At 36.2% G+C, this 8,701-nt stretch overlaps 1 protein-coding gene across 1 annotated transcript in view; it reads right to left on the reverse strand.

The window, feature by feature from the left end:
- CTNNA3 (catenin alpha 3) overlaps positions 1-8,496 on the reverse strand; it is a 1,922,732-nt gene extending 1,914,236 nt beyond the window's left edge. Inside the window, exon 1 of the mRNA XM_025285111.3 lies at positions 8,322-8,496. The gene's annotated coding sequence lies outside the window, so the exon portion shown is untranslated. The remainder of the gene's footprint in view (positions 1-8,321) is intronic.
- Between the last annotated feature and the right edge of the window lie 205 nt (positions 8,497-8,701).

The raw sequence follows: 8,701 nt of genomic DNA on the forward strand, positions 1-8,701 counted from the left end.
AAAATAAAGAAAGAACTTATTCAACTCAATAGCAAAAAAAAAAAAAAACAACTAAGGGTGGGTAAAAGATTGGCAATACACATTTTTCTAAAGACTATATACAAATGGTCCACAGGTACATTGAAAGATGCTCAACATCAATCCCTAACGTCATTAGGGAAATGCAAATCAAAATTGCAATGAGATGTCACCTCATACCATAGAATGGCCATAATCAAAAAGACAACAGATAACATGCAGGGATGTGGAGAAAAGGGAACCCTTGTGTACTATCTTGGTGAGATTGTAAACTGGTGCAGCCACTGTGGAAAACAGTATGGCGGTTCCTCAAAAATTATAAATAGAACTACTATACAATCCAGCAATTCTACTTCTGGGAATATATTCAAAAGAAACAAAGCACTAACTCAAAAAGATATCTGCACCCCCATATTCATAGCAGTATTATTCACAATAGCTTAGACATGGAAACAACTTTAGTGTCCACTGATTGATGCATAAAGAAGTTGTGGTATATACACACTGTATAAAGAAATATTATTCTGCCATTAAAAAATGAGGAAATTCTGCCATTTATACCAACATGAATGGAACTTGAGGGCATTATGGTTGGTGAAATAAGACAGACAGAAGAAAGAAAAATATTGTATAATCTCATTTGTATGTGGAATCTTTTTTAAAAAGTCATACAAAAAGAGATCATATTTGTGCTTACGAGAGATGGGGCATTGTGGTTGGGGGAAGGAGAACTGGAGGAAAGTAACAAATTTTGGTGAAAAAGGAACAAATTTCCAGTTTTAAAATAAATAAGCCCTTGGGATGTAATGTACAACATGATTATAGTTAACACTGCTGTATGACATTCATTAAAGTTATTAAGAGAGTAAACCCCAAGAGTTTACTAAACTAAAAAAACTTTAGTTTCTTTTTTTCCTTTTCTTTTTATTGTGTCCATATGAAACGATGGATGCAAACTAAACTTATCACAGTAATCATTTTACAATACAGGTGATCCTTGAACAGCATAGGAATTAGGAACACCGACCCTCCTAATGGTCAAAACTCCACATATAGTTTAGAGTTACTATTCACATCCACAGTTCTTCCACATCTTCAGTTCTACATCTGAAGATTCAACCAACCACAGATAATGTAATATAATATTATTTACTATTGAAAAAAAATTTTCTTATAAGTGGATCTGTGTCATTCAATTCATGTTGTTCAAGGGTCAACTATACATGTAAAACAAACCATTATGCTGGACCTTTTAAACATACAGTGATGTATAACAATTATATCTCAATAAAACTGGAAAAGAAAAGAAGAGCAAAAAATATGGAAAGGCAATTTGTATAAAAAAGAAATACAACGGGCTAATATTTAGAAATTGCTCAACCTTACTTACTATTAATCAAATGCAAATCAAAAGAACAAGATATAATTTTTACCTATCACTAAAAGATGATTATCAACAGTGGTAAGAGTTAGGGACATAAGCTTTCAACATATGCTGTTTGTGGGGGTAAAAATTGATATGAACTTCTTGAAGAAAAATATGATAACAGCTCTCAAATTTTAAATTATGAATACTCTATACTCTCTAACCTTCAGCTGATATTTCCAATTAAAGGTAATACTTATTAAATTGTAAAATTAACATTCCTTTTGACTCAGCAATTCTATGTAATGAATTTATCCTAAAGATATATTCATAAAATTACATCAAGATATGTGAACAGGGATATTCATTATGGCATCAGATCAGATCAGATCAGTTGCTCAGTCGTGTCCGACTCTTTGCAACCCCATGAATCACAGCACGCCAGGCCTCCCTGTCCATCACCAACTCCCGGAGCTCATCCAGACTCACGTCCATAGAGTCAGTGATGCCATCCAGCCATCTCATCCTCTGTCGTCCCCTTCTCCTCCTGCCCCCAATCCCTCCCAGCATCAGAGTCTTTTCCAATGAGTCAACTCTTCACATGAAGTGGCCAAAGTACTGGAGTTTCAGCTTTAGCATCATTCCTTCCAAAGAAATCCCAGGGCTGATCTCCTTCAGAATGGACTGGTTGGATCTCCTTGCAGTCCAAGGGACTCTCAGGAGTCTTCTCCAACACCACAGTTCAAAAGCATCAATTCTTCAGCGCTCAGCCTTCTTCACAGTCCAACTCTCACATCCATACATGACCACAGGAAAAACCATAGCCTTGACTAGACAAACCTTTGTTGGCAAAGTAATGTCTCTGCTTTTGAATATGCTATCTAGGTTGGTCATAACTTTCCTTCCAAGGAGTAAGCGTCTTTTAATTTCATGGCTGCAGTCACCATCTGTAGTGATTTTGGAGCCCAGAAAAATAAAGTCTGACACTGTTTCCACTGTTTTCCCATCTATTTCCCATGAAGTGATGGGACCGGATGCCATGATCTTCGTTTTCTGAATGTTGAGCTTTATGCCAACTTTTTCACTCTCCACTTTCACTTTCATCAAGAGGCTTTTGAGTTCCTCTTCACTTTCTGCCATAAGGGTGGTGTCATCTGCATATCTGAGGTGATTGATATTTCTCTCGGCAATCTTGATTCCAGCTTGTGTTTATTCCAGTCCAGTGTTTCTCATGATGTACTCTGCATAAAAGTTAAACAAACATGGTGACAATATACAGCCTTGACGTACTCCTTTTCCTATCTGGAACCAGTCTGTTGTTCCATGTCCAGTTCTAACTGTTGCTGCCTGACCTGCATATAAATTTCTCAAGAGGCAGATCAGGTGGTCTGGTATTCCCATCTCTTTCAGAATTTTCCACAGTTTATTGTGATCCACACAGTCAAAGGCTTTGGCATAGTCAATAAAGCAGAAATAGATGTTTTTCTGGAACTCTCTTGCTTTTTCCATGATCCAGCGGATGTTGGCAATTTGATCTCTGTTTCCTCTGCCTTTTCTAAAACCAGCTTGAACATCAGGAAGTTCACAGTTCACATACTGCTGAAGCCTGGCTTGGAGAATTTTAAGCATTATGGAGAATTTAAGAATTTAAGCATATTGGAGAATTTAAGCATTATATAAAAGAAATTTAATCATTTAATCATTATGGCATAGCAACATAAAAAAATATATATGAAAAACAATAAACATATTCATCAATATAGAATGAGCTAAATATATTATGCTACATCCATATGAAACTGTACAACTCAGATGGAACTTGAACCACGTGCCAGGACTCTAACCCAACCTAAATCCAAATAAGGACTTGAACCCACAGTCTTTAACTAAAATTATATATCTGGTCTCAGTATATAAGGAAGTTCAGGTTTGGGACTCCCCTGATGGGCCAGTGGTTAAGGATCCTCCTAGTGAAATAAAGATTAGTCTGTGCACCCAACAAGAAGCCCTGGTGAGGCAACAAAGACTCAGTGCAGCCAAAAATTTGTTAAATAAAATAAATTTAAAAATGAAGCTCATATTCTTTATGTCTCATTGCAGAAAGAATTCAGTAAGAGACAAAGTGATAAGTAAGAAGTGAATTTATTTAGAGATGCATGTTCCCTAGACAGAATGCAGTCCATCTCAAAAGGCAAGAATGGCTTTGAGAGAAATAACTCCACAGACAGAGTGTGGGCCATCTCAGAAGCCGAGAGGCCCCAAAATATGGGGTAGTTAGTTTTATGGGTTGGGTAATCTCATAGGCTAATGAGTCAGTGAATTATTTCAACTATAATATTCAGGGAAAGAGTGGGGATTTCCAGGAACTGGGCCACCATTCACTTTTTTACTTTTATGGTGAGCCTCAGAACTGTCATAGTGTTTGTGGGTGTGTCATTTAGCATGCTAATGAATGACAATGAGCATATAATGAAGTTCAAGGTCCACTGGAAACCAAATCTTCCACTATCTTGGACTAGTTGGTTTTAACCAATTCATGTCATGTCCCATGGCTATGTCATTCTTTTAAAGGTTGTGACTTGCCCCTTCTCTCCTGTTTCACATATAGTAGTAAAACACTATGAAGAAATTGAAAAAAAATGAGGTAGGTCTACATGAATTGCTATGCATATATCTTAACTAAATGTAACTATCCTAATTCAGGGAAAGCAGGGGGGACATAAGATGCAGATAACTACGTATAGCATAAAGCCTTTATTTCTTGACCTAAATCAGGGTTCTGTAAGTTAGCAAGAGCAGAATACATGGATATTGCATAGGCAACCAAAAATGCATATCATTGATTATTTGATTCTTAAAACTAGGATTCCTTTGTTAACCTATATTGGAAAGGGAACTGCTGATTCTAACAGAAAAGCTAATTAATCCTGCAAATTTCCATGGAAACATAATCTATGAGCTCCAGCCCTGGACTAAGAAAGACCCTGGTACTTCTGGAGAACCACAGAGAGGTAGGTTTTATTTCTCACTCTCCCTTCATCTTCATCCCTATCCATAAAAACACAAACACTAGAAAGGAAACACCACAAGGGCAGGGCTTTAATTTGGTTCACTAGTATCTATCCCCAGCACTAAGAGTATTATCTGGTTCGCAAGTCATCTAGAAAGAGCAAATAATTTCAAGGCCAATGTTGGAGTAGAGCCAAAGTAGCCCTTTGAGGAATCCTGCTTCTCTGTCATTCTGTTTTCTCAATGAGCTAACCCAAGGCCTCTTTGCATTGATACTACCTCCAGAAGACTCATCAGCTGAGACCTGGTAATTCATTCATTATCTAGTTAATCATACTAGATATTATTCATTCTAGTTATTCATTTATAATCTAGTTATTCATGTATTATCTAGTACACCTCCATCCCAATTCTCTATTCCATATGCATATAAACAAAGAAGATAAATGCTTGGATAGGCTCCTTTCATGAACCAGTTTCATGACTGAGAACTGCTGATCACATTTTGAATGGTGCTAATATAAAATATGGGCTAAAGTCTTCAAGTTCCAATACTTAAAGGTTTTTGTACTAAACATTGTCTTCTCCATCAAATGTTTTTCACCATTAATGGAGGGACCTGAAGCAGCACAAGCATGCCAGTTAGGATAATGAAAAGCAGGAAAAAGAAGCAAGGGAGTGGGGGGGGGGTCCCAAATAAATTTGACCTAATTTACTATTTGCACATAGGAATTTAGTCACTTCTCAGATCCTGGAAGTTAGTGATTAAATTGGTAGCAGATTACTGGCTGTGTACCAGACAGCAATAATATAGTTAAAAATAGTAATTAAGCATGTGAAAATCAGGTGCAACAGCTAACAGTCATGTTCATTTTCAAAAATTCTATAGTCTCAATTATCTGTCACTTTCCATTAGGTTTGCAATTTGGCAAAACTCTGGAGTTCCACCCAAAGTTCCACAATATCATGTCACTTAAAATCCAGTATCGAAACAAGATTTAGAAAATCATTCTTTTTGAGTCTCTAGAGTAACATTCCCATGAGCCAATGATCCATAAATAAACACTATTTTTAAGTCTTCATTACGAAGCACATAGTTTCTCTTCAGGCAAGATTGGGCTGCCAACTTCTCTACTTAAGTCTTAATCCCTCCTATATCAAAGAAAAAATAGAAACATGCTAGCAGAAGTTCAGAGTGAATAAAGAATGGAACTCCCATCCCTCCATAGCTATGCTTTTTCTCTAAATACCACTGAAAAAATAAAATTCTATAATTAAAACAAGGTGATCCAGGCAAAATATATTCTTTAAATATTCACAACCCTATACCTTACCTCCCACAAAATACTGATACCTCTACTCTCTCCATTTTGACTTCTCTGTACCCCACTACCTCTGAAAATCAAATCGTTTTATTTATTAGCAATTTCTTGGCTTTTTACTTCAATATATTCTATTTATATAACCATAATTCTCAAATTCAACACCAATAACAGAATTAAAATTTCATATCTTCCCTAATTCCCACCCTACCCATGCCGTACTCCATTCTCATGTTTCCATAGCAGAAAATCTGAAAACTGAAACTCTGTTTTAACATGCGCCTTCTATACTTTTTCTTTACACTTTGCTGCCTAGATTTCCTCCAAATAATTCTAATTTCCACAGACTTCTATTATAAAATATTTGTTCTTCCTAATTCTATTTCTTTGCCACAGATCATAAAATTCATATAAATATGAACAACATACAGATAATCCTCTACAAAAGTTATTTATAAATTCTGTTGTTTTAAAGTCCAAAATAATGTAAGCAGTCAATAATACTGTCTATTGGTTTCGGGCAGAGATGAAGAATTTTCAACATGTAGCTTTGTTGATACCTGTGAAAGTTCATAAGGAGAAATTTTGTAACTAGAGGAGATCCTTCCAAATACTAAATATATTGCTATCTCTGTGCCTGATAACTATGTTTTGCATCTCACAGACACTCAATAAATATTTCATTTGGTAGATAAAGAATTATACAAAACCTTAAAAGAAAACCAGTAAAAGCCATCTTCTTAAAAAATCACAATCTTTGTCTTCAACTCTGATTGTCCCTAATCTGACAAGTCTACACTTAAAAATAGAGCTTAGGGAAATTACCTTTAAAATAAATAAATACACAAACACACACACCATAGCACCTAGATGTTCAACAATGATTCATAAAATTATATGTATTCACTTGGAAGAATGTTAGCAATCTAAAATAACATCTATGTAGACTAGGTAATATTATATGGAAAATGTTTTGGTAAAGGTTAAATGAAAAGCAATGTTCCAAATTTTATCCACAGTATTACTGCAATTCATTTTAAAGTTGTGCAGAGAAAAAAGACTAAAAGAAAATGTATCAATGAGATTACAGATAATTTTGTCTGTGCTTTTAAAATCCCTACAATGAACTCATATCACTTTTATAATGAAAATAAAAATAAATTTTACTATAACAATCCAAAATATTTCACTCAATTAAGAAGAGAGACACAGACTGTGTGTAGGACACAACAAATGGAAATAGTTGTATATATGCTGTTGGCCGGAGAAGGCAATGGCACCCCACTCCAGTACTCTTGCCTGGAAAATCCCATGGATGGAGGAGCCTGGTAGGCTGCAGTCCATGGGGTCGCTAAGAGTCAGACACAACTGAGCGACTTCACTTTCACTTTTCACTTTTCATGCATTGGAGAAGAAAATGGTAACCCACTCCAGTGGTCTTACCTGGAGAATCCCAGGGATAGGGGAGCCTGGTGGGCTGCCGTCTATGGGGTCGCACAGAGTCGGACACAACTGAAGTGACTTAGCAGCAGCAGCATGCTGTTGGTATTTTGGGCTTCTCCATTTAACAAATTGTCCTATGCCACTACTAAGGTAATTTTTTTATGGTGGATAACAAAATTTTTATAGTTCATCCAAATATGCCATTTGACTTTGACTACTGATAATCTCTATCTCCAAACCACAATTGTTCTCAGTATGTTGACATTTTAGTCTGCCTAAAAAAACCTAGCCATAAACCCAGGACCAAGGCTAATTTGAAATCCTATTTTTCCCACCTGTGTGTTTTAAGCAAATCATTGGATCTCTTACATCATCAGATATGTTGCAACTGTCTTAGTGGTGCGTATCCATGACTCAAAACATGTACAGTTAATGAACTTCCTGATGCCTAACCTAAATTTCTTCTTGTTTCCATTTGTACTTCTCTCCAGTTCTGTTTTCAGTGCAACTGAGAGCAATTGCTTGCAGTCACCCAGCCACTGTCAGATAATGACCTTCTCTTTACATGACTGATGACTATTTCCCATATTCATCTCATCCAGTGTGATTTTCATTTGATTATAAATGGCAGTAAAGATAGCACTGAGAGATTCCTCAATTTCCTAATATTATTGACAATTATAAAACAAGTATATAAGGCAAATATTAAATTCAAAAATTAAGGCTTTTGCCACTATCTCATTTTAAAAATCTCCCATTACTGTGAACAAGTTTTGGGTTGAAAGTAAAATCCCTTCAAATATTTTGCCCCAACCCCATGCCAAGGCACATGTATCCAGTCCATATCTTATCTTTTCCTGCACTGGATCCCAATCGGCTTTTTATAGCCAGAAACTCTCTGAATGCAAAGCACGACCTTGGCTACTAGCTTCCCCTGGCACTAGTTTGAAAGTTATTTATAACTTTAAACTTAGCATGAAAGCCTATATTTCTCAACATAACTAGTCAAAACATTCCCGTTTTATATAGTAATGTAATGTTCTTTAATTCAGAAAGAAACCCCACACTTTAAACCTACAATATGTAACTAAGGCAGAGCAATTTCAACGCAGAAACAAGAATGCACTGAAGTCCAGCTCCTCTTTTTACAACTTGACTCTTACCTTTCTGTTGCTTCCTATAGAGTAAATGTGTTTAAAATTCGGCTCTTGTAGGAAATTTTCCAAAAAGAGTTTGGGGTAGGAAAAAAAATAAGACTTCTTGGTTAGTCACAGAGTTGCAGAGTACCAAACTGAGAGGCAGTGACAGTGGGGCAGTCACTTCAGCTGAGCGTCATTCACCCAGGATGAGAAAGAAGGGGAGGTTACAAACCAGGGTGGGTGGTATCTAATCCTGAACTGCTAGTCACTGACCTCACTGACAACTTGTTACTGAAAATACTTTGTTGAAAAAGGCCAGACACATACTTTACCCAGAGATCTACAAACATAGCTGTCAGGAAGCTCTAAATACGTAGGATCTGCATTTCTCTAGTACCTTTCTA

The sequence above is a fragment of the Bubalus bubalis genome, chromosome 4 (genome assembly GCF_019923935.1).
Source record: "Bubalus bubalis isolate 160015118507 breed Murrah chromosome 4, NDDB_SH_1, whole genome shotgun sequence".
NCBI classification, from domain to species: Eukaryota; Metazoa; Chordata; class Mammalia; order Artiodactyla; family Bovidae; genus Bubalus; species Bubalus bubalis.